Here is a 19,937-nt window from a genome sequence, read left to right on the forward strand (position 1 = left end):
TGTCACACAATTCCTTATGGCAGCAAAGTGACAGACCATTCTTAGTTGAATTAAGCATCTATATATCCTTTTGTACTGAGGAATTAAAAAGAGAGCTGTAATCTATAATCTTTTGGACAGGAAACTTGAATTATATAGCATTTAGTGTGTCAATGTATCCTATTTATGCAAACAAATTGAGGATATGACACACCCAAAGAAAACATCTGTCCGCCAAAATGTGGATTTTCACAGCAGCTTGGTTGACTTCTGCTCGGTCCTGATGATTTCTCCTTTACATAAGTCCTTCACAAATCAAGGGAAAATATATAGGACGTAATTGATGCTTACTATTGGAACACAGCCTTTTTGTGGGCGCGGCTCTTCACTCCGGCTGCCAATCAACATGCACACCTGCAGCTCATTAAGCTCCTGCAGTATAAAAGCCCATCTCTACCTGCCAGTTTGTTCAGTTTGCCAGCATCTTACCAACAACTCAGCCAAGCTAAACTATCTAACTTTTGTTCTACCTGAGATCCGAGCCCGCTGCCGCCCCATCACCTCATCAGTGTTTGGTAAGGAGAGTTGTTGCCACTCACGCATGCGCAGTTCGTACGTGCAACTTGGCCGTCGGCTGAAGTCTTTGCGGTGTGTTCTAGTGCGACACATGGCCAAGACGCAGAGACGCGAGGCGACGCAACAGTCGTGGGTCTGTCTGTGTCAGTTCTTTGGTGTCAGCTTGGTGTGTCCGGGCCTTTAAACTGTTTCCTGACCTTGTCCCAGTTCTGCTTTTGGGTCCAAAAGACACATTACAATCTATCCTGAGGGGCAGAAATGTCCACAATACATTTATATTGAATGTTTACAATATATATTATTTATATACTGTATACAGAATATTTCATCTATTAGCTGTCAAAACATTCCAAGCCAAAAAAGTCAACCTTGTGAAAAGTCAGAGGATCAGAGGATAAGGGAAGGAAACACTGAATGAAAATGATTTCATGTATTTATTTGTGTATGCGTACAGGGCCGCCCCTCACGCCAATCACGCAGGCTGCATGAGGCCCCGCCTTGCGCAGGGGGCCCCGCCCAGAGGGCCTCAGCTGCTGTGCGCAGTTCTCCGCGCAGTTCTCCGCGCACCCGCTGACACGCGAAAGTGAGAGGTGACAAGGGGAGCACGTCTGTAACCCGACACCGTTACAATGAATCGACATCTGACCAATCACGGCTTTGATTCGGCCACTAGTGCAGGTGAAGAGATGTCGGTGAAAAGACAGTTTCAGTCCGGCGCAAGCAAGAGGGAAAAAAACAAAACATGAAGAAACTAGAGCATCACTCGAAGGTGGGTTATTGTATGAGTCAAATGTACAACTTGCGAATGTATAAGTCAAATTGCTAATCGCCAATAAAACATCAGCTGCAATTCACGACATGAAGAAGGCAGTCTCTGCAGAGCATACAGGCTAATGGAGATGCAGTTATTTCCAGCATTCTTTATTTACCATTCATTCCAGTATGTTATGCCTTTTATCTGCTAATGTACAGGAGGAAGAGTAATAAACTGTCTGCAGGGCCGGCCCTCGGCATAGGCAGTATAGGCGAATGCTAAGGGCGCATCGACCCATAGGGGGGCGCCGAAAATTGGGGAGAAAAAAAAAAAGTTCGAAATGTATTTTTATTTTTTATTTCATAACAACACAGTTTCCCGATTTTGGATCAACAAAGTAAATCTTATTATCTTATACTAACAGAACTACGCCTATATTGCGTACAGCGCCCATAAACTATGGCACCCCCCCCCCCAACTTAAAATTGAACTGCCCCAGCCCCAGTAAAAACCAGAGGTTTGTGTGAAATTGTTCTTTTTTTGAAATAATGGTTTTAGTGTGCAATTATAGGTTTTGTATTTGTGTTCATTTAAAATAAATCAAACTCCCAAAAAACGTACACAGCTTCTGTGTGCTTTTATTAACATTGGAATTTACATTGTAAGCGGCCGTGGGGGGAGAGCTTTAGAAAGCTCTCGCCTGAAAGACTGAGAGGCTCTGATAACCTCAGCTCAGTGAGGTAAAGGCACACCTTTATATGAACATTATAGTTATAAAAAAATAAGAGAATAGGTGAAAAACAGGTATAAAATACTATATGACAGTACAAAAAAGTTGTTATTAATAAAAAAGAATACAGTTTGAAAGGAGAGTGATTTGTAAAATATCCATAAAGAAAAAGAAAATCTGCTTACAGTTCTGTTTCATATCGTGTTGAGAGATGTATCCATAGATCTCCTAATGCTGCTCTCAAAGTGCACCAGATTGATGCTTTTAACTTCAATATTAAAAAAAAAAAGTCCTCCCGGGGGTGCATTCCCCCGGACTCCCCTAGAGGAGGTGAGTTCCCCCCCCCCCCCCCCCCCCCCACTTAAATCATGTTCAAATGGATAGGAAACTAAATACAGTTGCACACATCTTGTGTCCATATCTTTCTGTTTTGGTGGTCATTTCTGACTTTCGCGAGTCATAGTGAGTGTCTGCATTTGGCCCTGACTGTCTGTCTAGTTGGCTTGCATAACAGTTAAAGTTTACGGCCTAAAAAACATGGAGCATTTGTTCCCCTTTTATTCATTTTTATGTCAATTTGCACATTTGATGGTGATGCTCAGCCTCTCCCCTTAACTCCTAACAGTCATCATCATGTCAACCACAACACAGAGAAATACGGATAGAAATGTGTGTAGTTGTTGATACATTGCTGACAGAGGGAACTACATTTGAATACAGATTTAAGAAATATAAGTTTTTTTTGAGCATGTCATAGGCATGTTTTGTCTTGACTATATTACAATAATAAAATAATATAGTATTTATAAAATTAAATGTTTCACTCCTGTCGGTTGGGGGCCTCATCTCACAATGTCGCTTGGGGCCCCAAGTTGGCCAGGGGCGGCCCTGTATGCGTAGATACTTATTTTATTTGAAGTATCTTTGAGTACTCTTTGAGTGAATTAATTATAAGGATTATTGTTATTAAACATGTATACAAATATAATATATTAAACAATTATATAAAAACTCATAATAAATAATAATTCAAAAATAGTAAGTAATAGTTAGTATAAAAAAGTTGATAATATTATGAAGTATTCATTGACCAACATGGCCTAAAAATATGATTTCACATTAGCCAGCTCATTCTGAAAAGGAGGCCAAAACATTATGATTTAGGTGATCATCATTTAAGGCTGTAAAAATAATGACATAAACAAAGTTGATGAATATTGGAAGTACTAATAATCAGGGAGCTCATCTGTCTCTGTTTACAAGGTAACACATCTGATTGAACAGATTGAAGTTAATTATCAATAACATGATATTAAGATAATTAGCCCAATTATCTGTTTGTAATTACTCTAGATCTGTTGAGATATTAGACCTGTTTGAGAGCAATACACGATCAAAAGATGTTCACGAGTACTTTTATATATATTTTCATGTCTTACATCCATATGCAAGACTTTAACAGTGGAGACATGAGATATTAAACGCCTACGTAATAAAGCAGCCCTTGAATTGAAGTGGAAACTAATCTTTTAAATACTCAGATTCAGCGAAAAAATATTAATATTACCATGTAATCCTCTGTTCAATATTTCACATTATGATAGATGTGTGGATTTACAGATTTGATCTAGGTTTAAGATGTATATTCTGACATTTATCTTTGTTCACTCAGCAGGAAACTCGTAGGTCTCTCCATCTATCAAATATGTGCTTAAGAGAGTCTGCAGAATTAGCAGGCACTTGTACTTCTACACTATGATGAACTGTAGTTTAATATTGTCAATATCACAGACTGTTTTGTATCCAGCATCTTGCATATATATCTCTGCGTTATTCTACCTAAGTATCATCTATTTCCTGTACCTTCAGCTTATGAAATGATGCAGTGTAAACACGGCTCCACTGTCAGAGATGGAGTGAATCAACGCTGCCCTCATGTGGTGCCTTTTTCTTTTAATTTTCACCAAAAAACATTGGATTTGGCTCAAATACTTTCCATCTGCTCGCTAAGGCTTGATACACTCGGTTGGGGATGTTTCGTTTATGCTCTGATGATGAATCACTAAAAGTAAGCAACACATTCACAGTTTGATTCTGTGTTTTCTTTAAGTAAACTCATCTGTTCTGAATCTAAATAATTATTTCAAGTCTCTATACACTAGTCTTTCCATACCCTGCTGCTCTTGTCTTCTCTCATCTTAAAGAGCCTGTGACACGAGTTTCCCCCATCATCCAAACCCATCAATTTGAGTAAATATTGTCCCCTTGAAAACCGTTACTGAACTGATTTTGGATATTTGTACTTTGATAACTATTAATCTGCCTTTCAATGTTGACCATTTTCTGGATCTTCTCGGGGATTCTTCAAGTCCCGCCAAATTACGTGTGACGTCATTGCGAGCACAGCGCTCCAGCTGCACCGTTCAGGATCTCAGCATCTGCATGTAAACGTACGAATCTGTTAGAAGTTTAGGAATTAGGTGCGTCAATATCGGCGATCATACGGTCATGTAGTGGTGGAATGGGACTAAAAATCATCCCGGGACTCTCGACCGGCCCACTTCAGTACCGCTAGTAAATTGTCAACGGGGGGAGTGGGGGATGTCAGGGGCGGCGGGTGCTGTAGATAGTAAATGTAAATATGTAAATATTTGTGTCACTGCATCCTGGTAAAATACAAATATAATGCAATGTCTGTGTCTTTGACATTAGCGCTGCCAGCCACCTGTGCCCTGTACTACGAAGCCAGTTCAACAGACCCTGGATATGTTTGAGTAACAAACAAACTAACAACAACAAACTAACAAACGAGATCTCGCTAAGCGGTCCTACGACGCCATGGTTATCAACTCGGTAAATCAAGCCAGGGTTTCTCTCTCCAGCTGAGAGCGCGTTCACGTCTAAGACACAAGTGGATCTGACTTTAATTACATTTGACTCGAGTGTTTCGTCAACATAATGTGTTGCTAAAAATAATACTTCTGCATACAGTCCAGTGCTGGAATTGGGCCGGTACTCACCGGTACGCAGTACCGGCACTTCTGGTTCTGACCCATGGAGTACCGGCACTTCTTGCTCAGTACCGGCATGCTGGCGGTACTCCGGTACTCATGCACCGTGCCAGTACTCAACACTCTCCCGCCGTTCTTATTATACATCCATATATATATATACAGCCGCCCGGTACTCAGTAGATGCGTCATGAGGTGCCGAACGGACATTCTCATCGCTCTAACCGCTGGAGTTTCACAGCGGCTGTCAGCTGTTTACTCCTGTCATTCAAACAGAACGTGCTGGAGAGGGGGCGGGGCTTATCTTCTCCATGTAAATACTGTGGTGGAAACGACTATGTCAAAATTAACCTATTTGACCGTGATTTAATAGTAATACACGTTTCAAAATAATAATAATAATAATAATGCCGAAGTAACAACATACTGAAAACTGTTAGTAAAACCATGTTTTAATGCTTTACAATTGACATACCTAGATGCACGTGTGTTGTGTTTATGCAGTGCAACTCCCACCCAGTGCGTGGCTATGTAGAGTGATAGAACAGAGCAGGCACGCCCCCGAGAGAAGGAAAGCAAGTCACGTCACAAATTAGCATTTCTAAAATGTTAGCGTGGATTAATAAAAGTGCAAAAAGACAGCGGTTGTCGCCGGAAGAAACTTCAAATACAGAGAATGCTGTGCCTGTGTTGGAAATTGTGTCTGATGGGGAGCTTTCTTTGGTTGATCCTCCTGCTCCAAGTTCTAGTGCATTAGCATTAGCACTAGCTCCGCCGCCTCCTCCAGAGCCTCTAACGTTAGCTGCTGCTGGCGCAACTGCCACCACCAACACCGGGCAAAGCGATGCACCTGACTGCTGGACAACGGACCAGGTGCAATATTTTTGCAAGACCAATGCATGGCTCCTTCTTAAAGATAAGAAGCTAGGATGTCGGATATGCAGAGATGTCAAATCTTTGGGAATACACACTGGACAAGGACTGAAACTGTCAACTGAATGGGGTGAGTGTGCAGTGTCTCATTTCGGTGTTGACAAGGGCAAACAACAAGCTAGCCTGAGAAAAAAAAATCAAAGAACATAAAGAATCACAAGCCCATGTAAAAGCTGCTGACATCCTTACATCTGCTTCACGTGAAACTATTCAACATCAAGTGCAGTCTATACATCTGAATTAGACACCACTATCAGAGTTTTTCGAACGGCATATACAATTGGCAAACATAGCCGGCCATTCACAGACATGCCAATTGATTTGAATGTACAGAAACTGAATGGGCTGAACGTGGGCAGGGTTTTGCACTCCAATAAAACCTGTGGTGAAATCATCGACCACATAGCTCATGAGCTGAAGAAACAAATGGCAAAAGACATTACAGAAAACCAAAGAAAACTCTGTGTTTTGGTCGATGAATCTACCACTATTAGTGGTAAAACGGTGCTTGTTGTGTGTCTACGCTCAGCATTAGCTGATGCTGAGCCCGAAACGTTTTTTTGGGAGCTGATCGAGTTGGATGGAACAACGGCTGATGACATCACAAAGGCGTTAATGGAGTGTCTTGGAAGAGATTTTAACGAGGACTTTTTAGGTCAGTGTTTCGTTTCTTTTGCATGTGATGGGGCTTCAGTCATGCTAGGGAAGAGAACAGGCGTTGCTACCCAGTTGTGTAGTAAATTCCCAAGCCTGTTTGTGTGGCACTGCTCCAATCATCGTCTAGAGCTGGCAGTTGGGGATGTGGTCAAGGAGGTCTCAGGGCTCAATCATTTCCAGATCTTTTTTGACAAACTCTATTCCTTGTTCCATGCCTCCCCCAAAAATCAGAGGCAGTTAGCGCAGTGTGCGCAAGCAGTCGGACAGCGTCTCCTGGTGATAGGGCGTGTTTTGTCCATCCGCTGGGTGGCTTCAAGTGAAAGGAGCGTCAGAGCAGTCTGGGAAAACTACCGAGTGCTTCATGATCACTTCACAAATGCTGCAAACGACACGAGCAGGGATTCCAGAGACAGAGCAAAGTACAAGGGCCTGGATGATGTGCTCACATCTGCAACGTTTGTCAGCAATCTGGGACTGATGTACGATGCGCTCACAGAGCTCAGTGACCTCTCTCGGCAACTCCAAAAAAGAGAGATGACACTGCCTACAGCAGATAGGCTCTTAACTCGAGAAATACGAGTTTTTGAATCCATGGTCACCATGCCTGGCCCACACATGACTACAGTTCATACAGCTCTAGCTGAGAAGTCCTTCAAGGGTGTTGCCCTGCGTGAGAATGGCAGGCTTGTACAGATTCATGCAGGTCAGTTTTTCCGCAGTATGGTAGAGAATCTGAGACACAGAATGACTTCCACAACCTCCTATCATGTCAGCACAAGAGAAATCCCATTACATGGCCGGGAGGCCCGGGACAATCAGCTAATCCAGGACATGAAAGTTATCCATCCTGGAAGTTGGCCTGAAGAGGAGTTAGACGTACAGTATGGGGACGTAGAGGTGCTACGTTTGTGCGAAGTGCTGAAAGTGGACAGAAGAGAGACTGTTCAGGGCTTTCGCGAATACAAGGAAACCAGGGCATCCCGTACACCTGCTGCCATGGAGCCTCTACTGAAAGCAGTCCGAACCATCGCTGTCTCCACTAGTGAGTGTGAGCGGGCATTCAGCTGCATGAACGATATCCTTACTGCAAAAAGGAATGCTCTCTCTGTCAGCCGACTGTCCAGCCTGGTTTTCATTAAATGTAATGGACCATCACTAGGACAGTTCAATCCGGAACAGTATGTGAGGTGCTGGCTGGCAAAGGGAAGGAGAAGTGCTGATGAAAGAGCCTGTCCAGCTCCAGCCCCTGATACTGATGTCCCCAAGGCCTTCTGGAGCCTTTTCTAACAATGTGAAGTATATTGCAAAGCAGCTCACCCAGTGAGAAGACTTTTGGCATAATGTGCCGATTTGTACAGATCCTGGAGATAGAAGGACTTCAGACCAACCAGGGAGTTATCTGATCAGCTTGGTGTTCAATGTAACTCTTTACCATGGCTCAGACTTTGTTACTTGCAGTTACAGTTTCTCATTTTAGATTGTGCACATTTTGCATTTGTTTTTACATGTTCTTTGTTCATGCTCTTTATCATTTTTCTGAGTTGGAAAGTTAGATTGCATCATAGTTTACTTTATACATATTTGTATTCTTCAGTGGTGAAGTATATTGCAAAGCAGCTCAGCCATGTGAGAAGACTTTTGGCACTTTTTCGTTTTTCGTTTTCTGAGTTGGAAAGTTAGATTGCATTCAAAATGTACAGAAATACTTAATTTTGTTAAAGCTTTTTATAAAAAATGCTTCTGACCAGAGCTTTGTTTCCTTGTCATTAATGTTGAACACCACCAGAGGGGCTCTCACCTGAAAGGTCTCTGCTTCATGTGTCTTCACCAGAAGATCTAGACTTTGATTGCTATATTTTCAGTTAATATTGACCTTACTGAGCTTTAGCCATATCCGCTGCCTATCATAAAAAATGTTAAGTACAGTGAACCTTTCTAAAATATACAGTAGTAAAGAGACAAACCCACCAGCATTATAGTAGCCAAATTCTTGTTTGTGGGCTGTATATATAAAATTGACTTGAAAAAGTTGCTGATTTTAGAGTACTGGCACCTTTTTCATTCCAATTCAAGCACTGTATGTGACACTGTAAGTGTTGCACGGCCAGATACGGCTGGAGAAGCTGACTCAGATAAGGAAATATATGATATATTATGATATTATATGATCGATGATCTGATTGATGATGTAATATGAATGATAAGTGTGACACGTCGGCGTCTTCTCTGTATTTCCTTTATCCTGTAATATGACTTGAGAGATTTAAACATCGCACACTGAGTTGATCTCTTTTCTATAGACGCCGGAGGCGTAAAAAAAGTTATTTAGCCGTCCCAAACCTGAGCCTCACGCGCCGCCTATGGGGGATGTGCTAGTGACTTATCCGACCGGCCCACTTCGGTACCGGGCCATCGGGATTCGTCCCGATGGCCATTCCGCCACTGCACCCAGCCCACGTAAACTGTCAACGGGGGGAGCCTCGCTGCGGGGAAACGGTGGACATTCTTTCACACACACATATGGGTTTTGGGCCGAGGGCGACACCGTACTTCCGGTATCAACCATTTCACGCGAGGTGCATACAGAATAATTATAGTCGATTGCCTTAATCAATATAGTCAACTCTAAAATACCACATATATGCATTGGCATGATAATATTATTGTGACAAGTGGGGTATTCACCTGGTGTTTCCAGAAGATAGACGTAGATGCAGCCAAAATCGACCGAAGGCCACTTTTGAGGGTCGTAATTCCATACATTGTACATCCAACAACCCACATAGCTATAGTTTACGCTGGTAACGACCTAGAGCACACCCCTCAAGTCCAGAGATGTAATCCGAAGACATGCAGCGATTTCTTCGGTCGTTAATTCAGAAAAAAAACCTAGTGCGCTCTGCCTGGCAACATAAGCTAGCTGTTTATATTAGCATTGCCAGGATTTTTGCACCTCCAGAAAAATTGCGTCTTTATAAAAAAATATATGGCGCGCGTTGCATTGTGGGTAGCTGTGTGAAATAATAGTTATTAACGTGCCTAAACTCAGTAATTCACCATTTCTACGCATGACAACACACTTTGTCCGTGTTTGGCTCTCTCGCCGCACAGTGAAGCGTTCCCGCATTGACGTCACTTCCGGCTTCCCCCAAAACTTCAAAATGAGTCGAAGGAATTTCCCCGCGATGTTCGAAATTATTGATATTTAACGGAACGGTATCGCTTTTTCTTTTTTAAACTGACGGTTCGAGATTACTAGTAGCCCAATATTTCATTGCACAACAGTTGTTGGGATGCGGTCACAGGCTCTTTAACACACCCATACTTTTCATTTCTCTTCCTATTTTCCTCCTCTCACTTTCTATATTCTGGTGAAACCTTTTCTGACCTCCTCCTGTTTCTCTGTTCACCGAAGAGTCTCAGAGAGATAGTTTGACACCCTGCAGGAATGCAATTACCCTTAACCCTTCACCTAATTCTCAGCTACGCTTTCTTATTCCAGTGACTCTGAATTAAAGAGGACATATTAGGGTCATTCTCAGGTTCATGTGTATTTTGAGTTTCTTTTATAATATGTTTCAATGCTACAATGATCAAAAATACATAATTTTCTCATTGGTGATTGAATATACTTGTAATCACCCTCTGTATGATGAAACATGTTTTGTTTCGGAGCCTTTCTCTTTAAATCCACCTCCCAAAAAAACCATTCTGCTCTGATTAGCTTGCAAGACGAAATGCAAAGTTGGTTCTCAAACACTGTGTTGAGACACTCAGTTGGGGGGTGATATATTTTGATGACATGCATGTGACATAGACAAGAGCCAGATCTGAATCTCATGTTATCTCATGAGGCAGCCCACAAAAACTGACATTCTCATTTCACAGTTTGTGGGTTGATGATCACTCTAGATACCCAGATATCTGTGTAGAAATACTGTAAAGGTGTTCTATGATATGTCGTCTTTTACATCTTTGTTCAGGTGACTAAAAACATATTTCTACTATACTTTGCAGCAAAAATGATCCGGTGGATGGTAATGTACCCAGAAGAGTGGGGTTTATCTGTCAAACAAACTGTGTTTTCTTTATGTTCCTAATGTTAAGATTTAATTCAACTTTAAAAATCTTCCTATTTGAACTATCTTTCCTAAACTTAAACAAGTAGGTTTGTGCGTAAAACCGATAAGCAGTTGTGATTGTTTTCAAAATGTTACTTTTATGTTGTTTTTATGTTTTTCACTTAACCATGTGAATGAGAGATACTAATCTGTAAATCTATTAGGCTGAATGCCACAAATAATAACACTGATTAAATCATCTAATCACATTTAAAAGGTGTGTTAAAAAACATGACAGTCTTCTTGTGAAACAATACAGTATATCACGATACTCACATCAATAGTTTCTCAAAAATAACGACCTTCCATTTGAGAAAATGGGTTAAAGGGCCATTTTAAAAGGAAACCAAGAATACCCACTGCCTGCAGGTGGCCTCCTTCCCCCCCCCTGTCAGATCATTAAATCCTTTAATTGTCTTTAATCTATAACACCTCTAACTGCCTGACAGGAATGTTTCACCTCCTCACACAAATGCTTGTCAAACCCAATTAGTCAAATGTAACTCCTGCTCAGAAACACTGATACCTCCTCCTTGTTGCAGCTCTCTCTCTGAGAACATCCTCCACCACATTGTGAACCTCCAGATGTTCAGTGTTGACCTGGGCTCTCTGGGAATTTATAAGAACAAAAAGACGCACGTGAACCTCAGCAGAGACAGTGAAGCTGTAGGCGCGTCTTTACATCCTGAATTTACAAGTCAAATAGCACAGCCCTCTAAACTTCATTTCCTATGTCTTTATGGCACTGTCCAAGGTTTATTTCGTTCAAACTAAAGATTGACATTTCTAAAATGTCGTCACAAATATACAGTCAAGCTTCATTTTCCAAAATAGCTGGATACTGTAGTTTGAAAGCTAAGTTGGAAATGCTTGCTCGCTAAGATGCCTGCTATATATTAGATAACAGCACCCGCAATAAATCCACTTTATTAAGTCCACATTTATGTCTGATAAGGTGGACTTTGTTTTGTAACACACTCGGGAGAAAATTGAATGAATTATGAAACTTTAAAGGTGGGGTATGTAATTTATTTCAGAAACACTTGTTATATTCCATGGAATGCTCTTAACATCCCGATAGCAATGAATACATTAAATGCTTTGACAAAAAATCCATAAAGAAATGTAATCTGTGGAAGCCGTGGCGCTGTAAAAAGCACGACCAATCAGCTGAGCCGGCCCGGCTAAAGTAACTGGATGGCCTACCTGCCTGTCAGCCTTCCATCTGTGCACAAACTGATCTTGTGCCCTCATTGGTCATGTGCGCGTTCATGTGTGTTGGAGGAGGGGCTCTGTAAGGAAGTGGCAGATTCTTTCCGGTTGTGTATTTTCAACTTCCAGCGCACTCGAGCTGATTTCTCCAAAATTACCTACCCCACCTTTAAGGGTTTAATTGTGCAATACTTTATTTTTGATAACCAAGTCATAACCATTTGGGTGTCTGGGGTGTATATCAACCTAAAAACTGTGATATACAACAGCATAATTATTATTTTATTTTGTGGGGACCATGGGATTCATCAAGCCATTCAGATTTGGCTTCCCTTTCGATGTCCTACCTGTTAGGGAAATAATTGTCCTAGACTCCTAGATATGACGTACAGGACCAACCCTGACGTCTGTTTACCTCCTTTAAGGACACAGGCTGTTTCAGCCAATAATGTTATTGTTCCATTCTGTGACCGGTCAATACTGGGTCACAGATGGTCTGTATTGTGGGTACACTGGGACACTTCCTTCTCTGTTGTCTGAGGACTCCAGGGCATGACATATCCAAGGCCATAAGTGGCGGAAGCTGGTAACTTAGTGTGCCCAAACTATTGTTGGAGATTTGGAGGGATAACTGGTCCGCTTTTCAAATCTCCGCGCGTTCCTATGAAGCTGGTTATAATACAGGAAGGACTCCATATCTACAAAGTAACCGTTAACAATAATCTACTTTAATGGCAATATGACAATGCAATACAATCATTACAATACAACATGATATATTACAGTTATATTGCAATGCTTAAGGAGTAATGCCGGCTTACTCCTGCTCTAGTCCGCATACTACAGAGCTACTTTCACCCGAGGGCAGCATGTGAAGAAGAGGCCGAACGCCAGGGATCCACCGGATATATACCAGAGTAAGAAGGAGGGGTTTGGTGTTAGGTCAGCTGGTCATCTTTTCAGGTCATCTCATTGGGAGACGCAACGCAGCAGGAAACGCAGCAGGAAACCACACAGGCTCACTTTACAACCAAAGGTCTCAAGGCCTGCATACCTACACCTCCCCCACAGAGCCATAAAACCCTGTTTACTCCAACCAGCCCAGAATGTTTATAGCCATTTGTAGTCCTTACATTTATGAAAGGATAAAACAGAGAAATCAATATAAAACACAAACACAGGTATTGTTTGAACAGTATTCACTTAACTGCTACTATTGATAACCACCAGAGAAACCCAAGGGACCTCTCTTAACATCACAACCACTGTAGCTCGTTCTAAGTTGAATGCAAATCAGGACATGCTCTCACCTTCCCCCATCTTCCTTTGTCCTCAAAAACACATGTCAACAGGCCCCAAATGCAGCTCACAGTTTTACCCAAATTATTCCCATTTTAAGCTTATCCATAGTTTGCTAACATGAATAAATACAAATATAACTCTACAAATCCCCCTTTTTATCTCCTTCTCCAGAGATAAACTTAGACAAGGCATTTTGAAATATACCCACGGTCATTCTTTTCTACTGTGTCCGTAAATCCATCCGAAGCTGGTATTCAGAGTACTTGAAACCTTCATGGAGACCGAACACCACTTTCCATGGCAGTGAAGGAACCATGAGGGGGTAGCTGAGTGCTAGAATCATCAGCCCCCCCCCCCCGGAGGAATAGCCCACAAGGACAGCTAATAGGGAGGGGGAGATGCAGCTTGCCCTTCACGGGTAGAACTGATCAGAGCGAAGTAGACTCCTCTGCTGCGCCGTCCTGGCTTGCCGTGTCTTTGTCCACCCAATCCGCTGACAGCAGCTTCTGGGCTGCCTGCTAGAGAGATGTCTTCCTCCTCCTCGTCCTCCGGCCCGCTGATGGCGGCTTCCGGGTCGATGCTGTAGAGATGTCTCCAGGGTCCTGCTCCTCCAGTCTGCTGCTTCCGAGTAGTCCACGTCTGCCAGGGCCACGTCCGTCCTGATGTCGTCCCCTGGTCCTAGTAGGTGGTTTCCCCGCCGCACACTGGCTCCCGTGGTACGAGCTGTCCCCCTTTTCTCCCAGGCAGACGGCATAAGAGGTCCGCTGGGTCACTCGGTCGGGGTCGGAGAGCCTGGGGTTGAGCCACTTTGTCCTGATGACTTCTCGGGTCCCCCTTTTGGCGCCGGTGACCTGTGTGGAGAAATCTGATACAACTCCCTCAAGCCTACGCTCAGCTGTTTTGCCCCACTTGGAGCCTCTTGGTGGGGTGTCTTGAAACAACAGCCGTCTGTGAACAGGTTTTCTAAATTAATTGTAGACCTCCTATCTGCCAGTGCAGCTTCAGAATCTTAATACTTGGATTGTGCCAACTAAATAAGAACCTCAACATCTTTAGGTAAACTAAATAACATATTTCAATAGCTCTGAATTTCTGACAAGCATCTGTGTTTATTTTTAAATGAAATCCTATTTAAAATCCAAATATAATATGAACTGCTAATGTTTCTGGTAAAGAAACACACTAATGTTATGGATTCAAAAACAACCAAAATCACGATGCTAACAAAGTGAATGATTTCCTGGTGATACTGCTTCTACCTGTCAGTGCTTAGATATTATCACGCTGAAAAAATGAATACAGAATTCCAACAAACTGTCATCAAATGTCTTTCTATTATAAATTTAGATGAAATGTATATCCCCATAATGACCTAAACAATAAAGTATATGGCTTTTACTTCTTTACCAGGCTAGTTACATGATGTTGTCTAAATTAAATTCTGTCTCAATACACTACTATGTTTTAGCTTTAACTGTAATATGTTCTTTCTACATTTCAAACCTCAGTTACTCTAATGTCTGTTAAAATATTACAAAATTGTTTCATTATCACAGGTCAACTTCTTCGGTTTCACAGTAGCCCCTTGGCCACTGCTTCTTTGTTACCTGTTATAATTCAAATCAATATTTAGAAACATCTCAACATTCATCAAACAGTATCTTATCCCCAGATATGGAGCAGGTTAATTACATTCAATGCTCAATCCTTAAAAGAAAAATGTAAATTGTGAATTTTACAGCCATGTTGACATTTATACATTATACTCACTCCCCCTTTTTACACATGAAATCATGTGTAACAAACCCCTGTAATGGGAGGGGAACAAAAACTGTCAGGTAATTGGTTAGGAACATAACGAACATTATTATCATTATTTCCATAGTGAACACTTCAGTGAAAAGAAGTGTTCCTCTCCGTCCTTCAGGCCTAAAAGAAACAGAATCTTCAGCTTTTACATTTGCAAACCGCCAACTCATGTGAGAGTAAAATATCACATGTGCGGTTTCCCCTTTTTGTGGAATTTTTAGGAAACCTCTCGTTTCCCTTGGAGCTCCAAAATAATATGTTAGTCCAAAAAACATGCTTGGTTAGTTATCGTTTTAGAATCATGCAGTTACACTGATCACATGCCGGCATACATTCACACTCACACTGTCTGGTTGTCATGTCAAGTTTGGTCAGGTTCACCCCAGAGTCAGTCATCCACAGTGCCTTGTCAAGTTACACTGTCGGTCAGGGTCAAAGGTCAGTTGGTCTCCGTCTTTTTTGGCCATGTGTCGTGCTCTGCAGAGACTTTGACATTTCAGCATAGGCCAGTATCCTTTGTCTACAAAAATATGTCACGATTTCAACTATAATTTTCAAGATGATTCTCACTTGTCATTGGGACTTCCGCCTCCCACTTTTCCTGAAACTTGGTACAAAACTCACTTCCTTCGAGTACCACTACTAATTAAAATGTCTAATGATCTATTTCAGAAACTTTTGTACAATAACTATTATCTTGAGTCAAAACATTACTAGGATCTGTGTCGCTCTGCATTTCATAGCTCATTATAATTCTGGTCTACTTAAAAAACGATGTTAAACTCTTTAGCAGTGTGTGGAACCTTGGGTGTCCGAACATGCAACAATTACTCCCTCCTTTATCAAGGATTTAAAACCGAAGTCTGGTAATAACTATGCCACAATGGTGAAATCAACACTTTAGATTGGAATTTAATATGTGGCTTGGCACTAGCCATTAATACAAACAAAGATTTGTCCTATAGAGTGGTTCCTAAAACTATCCTTTTAATGGTGATCAATATTGTAACCAATGAGATCACTACTTTATTCACACGTGAATAAAAATGTCTTAAAGAATGAATTGTTAACATGATGAAAATATTGAAGAATATGGTTCTACTCTGTCAGTGTGTTTTAGGATGATTATCATTTTACTTTAATAGTTTCCTCTTTACTGCTATTTTTAATTTACCAAATGATTAATAAATCTTTCTGTCTTTACGTATTTATGAAGTTAATTCAAGTTATTTAAATGTGCGTTTCGTGAATAAGTGTGTTTATGTGTAACTCACTCATTCCCGTTCTCCTTTTCTCCTCCCCTGGTTTTCTCAAGCCGTGACCCCGGCCTCCTCACTTCTAATCGACCATGCCAACTCCTCTGATTCTGTCTTCTCTTCAGTCCATCAGCTGTTGAATCCATCCGCTGTAACTTTTGTAGGCCGCCATTGGCCCAGTCACATCTGCAGCCCCATCATGCCACTGTTGTTGCACTCCTCCTTTACAGTCTCTCTGCTGTTTTTATGGAGGGCGGATTCTGCTCTCATGTCCTGTCTGAGGGGCTGATGAGAGTATCTCTCTGTATGTCAGCATGCTGGTTTGGTTCTGGATGCCACAGGTGGAGATAGTTCTGGCTGCAGTCTTGATGTAGTCTTGTTGTTGTTGTTGGTTCAGCTCTGGTTCTCTGTCTGTACGATGGAGAAGGAGGAGTCTCCTGTTGGGTTAGGTCTCGTTGTCTGCTTGGAGGGTCGGGATCAAAGCCTTTCTAACTCAGAGGGGGAGTCCAGGTCCCGGTACACATTACCTATAAGAAGTCTAGCACACTGATGTTAAATAAATCCAACCCTTTCCACTCTGTCTCTTTCTAATCATACTATCTGTCTTAGTTGTTAAATGCCATCTAAACAACATAATTAATGTCTACTTATGATATTACAAAAACTAACTCCAAAAATTGTCTCATCCATTGTTACATATTTACCCAACACAACTCTGAAATACTTACATGTTTCCAGCATCACATATTCCACACACTATGAAAGAACATCTCCATATCTTCTCTCATTTTAAATCCCACTGTTACTTCGAACAATAGTAAACCTGCAGAGCACACCAATCGGATCACAGTAATGAAATTTGAATCAAGTGTAGGCCTATGTCTTCTTTCTGAACATTTATTTATATTGTCTACATTTGCAAACAGTTCGAGTGTAAAATGTGTTTTGCACAATGTATTTACACTCTACAGATTCTTGAGTTTACTCATCTCCTGTTGCTGTCGTTGTAAAAAATGTTCAATCCCTTATTGTTTTGTACCAGTTTACCAAACAATACCGGCCAGCAATGTAATGATTAAACTCTAAGCTCGCATAAGTTTCAAGGGTGTGATACCCCCTTTCAGCCACTAGATGGCAGCAGCAGAAGTTTCAAGGGTGTGATACCCCCTTTCAGCCACTAGATGGCAGCAGCAGAAGTTTCAAGGGTGTGATACCCCCTTTCATCCACTAGATGGCAGCAGCAGAAGTTTCAAGGGTGTGATACCCCCTTTCAGCCACTAGATGGCAGCAGCAGAAGTTTCCAGACAAAGGGAAACGCTCTACCTTGGTTTAATATATAACAGACCTCTGGCTTTAAGCTTTTAGCATTGGTCTGTTATTTAAACCCCAGTTTTAAACGGCGACTCGATCTGATATATCGAGTTTTCAGGTTTTGCCGTGCAGGATTCAAACCTCGCATTCACACAAACTGCACCATTTCTACGCCACTCAGGAATAAACACCTGCAGATCCGCGCCAAACTGCTCTATTTTACGTCACGCAGGACTTTCGTCTACCTGTCGATCCACGTTTACGTTTTGTATATAACTTTCCTAACATAGTAAAATATGCATTGTATATTCCATTTAAACTATAAAAACACTGTGAAACGCCTACAGACAATCCTAAAGTTTTAGCGTATCCAATTACAGACAGGCGACTTTCATCGTCTGCTTACCTTATTTGCAGAGTTGCAGAGTCCTGCTGATTGTCTGAGATGTTTGAAAGCGTCTGAATTCTTCCTCAGCTTCGTTATCTCTAGACGTCGGGTCACCATTTTGTTGGAGATTTGGAGGGATAACTGGTCCGCTTTTCAAATCTCCGCGCGTTCCTATGAAGCTGGTTATAATACAGGAAGGAATCCATATCTACAAAGTAACCGTTAACAATAATCTACTTTAATGGCAATATGACAATGCAATACAATCATTACAATACAACATGATATATTACAGTTATATTGCAATGCTTAAGGAGTAATGCCGGCTTACTCCTGCTCTAGTCCGCATACTACAGAGCTACTTTCACCCGAGGGCAGCATGTGAAGAAGAGGCCGAACGCCAGGGATCCACCGGATATATACCAGAGTAAGAAGGAGGGGTTTGGTGTTAGGTCAGCTGGTCATCTTTTCAGGTCATCTCATTGGGAGACGCAACGCAGCAGGAAACGCAGCAGGAAACCACACAGGCTCACTTTACAACCAAAGGTCTCAAGGCCTGCATACCTACACCTCCCCCACAGAGCCATAAAACCCTGTTTACTCCAACCAGCCCAGAATGTTTATAGCCATTTGTAGTCCTTACATTTATGAAAGGATAAAACAGAGAAATCAATATAAAACACAAACACAGGTATTGTTTGAACAGTATTCACTTAACTGCTACTATTGATAACCACCAGAGAAACCCAAGGGACCTCTCTTAACATCACAACCACTGTAGCTCGTTCTAAGTTGAATGCAAATCAGGACATGCTCTCACCTTCCCCCATCTTCCTTTGTCCTCAAAAACACATGTCAACAGGCCCCAAATGCAGCTCACAGTTTTACCCAAATTATTCCCATTTTAAGCTTATCCATAGTTTGCTAACATGAATAAATACAAATATAACTCTACACTATCTAAAGCTATCTTATCAAAACATGTTGATGACTCTCTGTGGAACCAGTTAAATGGGCTGGCAAGAGAGAGGCTCTCCAGAATTGACGTGGCAACTCTACCGTGAAGTCAGAACCTCTGGCTCTTGGACTTGTGATGTGAATCCTCCGGCCGTTACTCCAAATAAACCATCAGTGTTTGACATCAAAGCTACTGCTCCTACCGTGTCTCCTTCCTGAGTCGGTGACTCCCACTGCATTGCTACACAGAAGTTTCCTCTACACTACCTAGGCTCATTCAAATATACCACCTCTCCTCACGCAGCTTTATATATTTATACTTTTGCAATGTTGGCCATGTCCTTCTCACAAGCCGATCCCATAGCTGGATACAGGTTTTCAGACAGATGTTTGGAGAGAAAGAATGTGCTTTGAACATATAAACATATTGCATGAGACAACGATTTGCCTAATTGTTATTGTTTTATTATTATAACCCTTTTCTTATATATAAGTATGAACCTGAAAATAAGTATAAAACGTGCTCTTTAATGAAGGTCTAACTGGTCGACTTTTCATTCAAAATGTACCAGTAATCTCATATTTGACCACTTGATTACACTTTAATTATATGGCCTTACATTTGTCCATAAGTACCTCAGACAAAGCATACGAGAGATTTAAAATCACTGGGAGGACCACTAATTTGAAAGTGTTTTGCAGTCGGTTTAATTTAACAGCAGACTGTTGTCTTCCCGAGGTCATGATATATTTAAAGCAGCAGGCCTGTGATCCAGCCCTGAGTTAATGCTTGTGAAACAGCTGTAAGGAGCTTCAGAGGCGCACAGATGAATATGATGCAGTCTAATCTCTTTAGCTGTTAAAAAGAAAGGCCTCCTCATGTAAATCAGAGCGGGGAGTGTTAAAAACGTCTCCTGTAATAAAACTAAATGCTCTGTGGT

The 19,937-nt window shown here is 41.6% G+C and overlaps 1 protein-coding gene across 1 annotated transcript in view; it reads left to right on the forward strand.

Moving 5' to 3' along the window:
* Positions 1-535: 535 nt before the first annotated feature.
* aif1l (allograft inflammatory factor 1-like) overlaps positions 536-19,937 on the forward strand; it is a 38,734-nt gene continuing 19,332 nt past the window's right edge. Inside the window, 1 exon segment of the mRNA XM_034238987.1 lies at positions 536-554. The gene's annotated coding sequence lies outside the window, so the exon portion shown is untranslated.

The sequence above is a fragment of the Gymnodraco acuticeps genome, unplaced genomic scaffold, assembly GCF_902827175.1.
Source record: "Gymnodraco acuticeps unplaced genomic scaffold, fGymAcu1.1, whole genome shotgun sequence".
In the NCBI taxonomy this organism is placed as follows: domain Eukaryota; kingdom Metazoa; phylum Chordata; class Actinopteri; order Perciformes; family Bathydraconidae; genus Gymnodraco; species Gymnodraco acuticeps.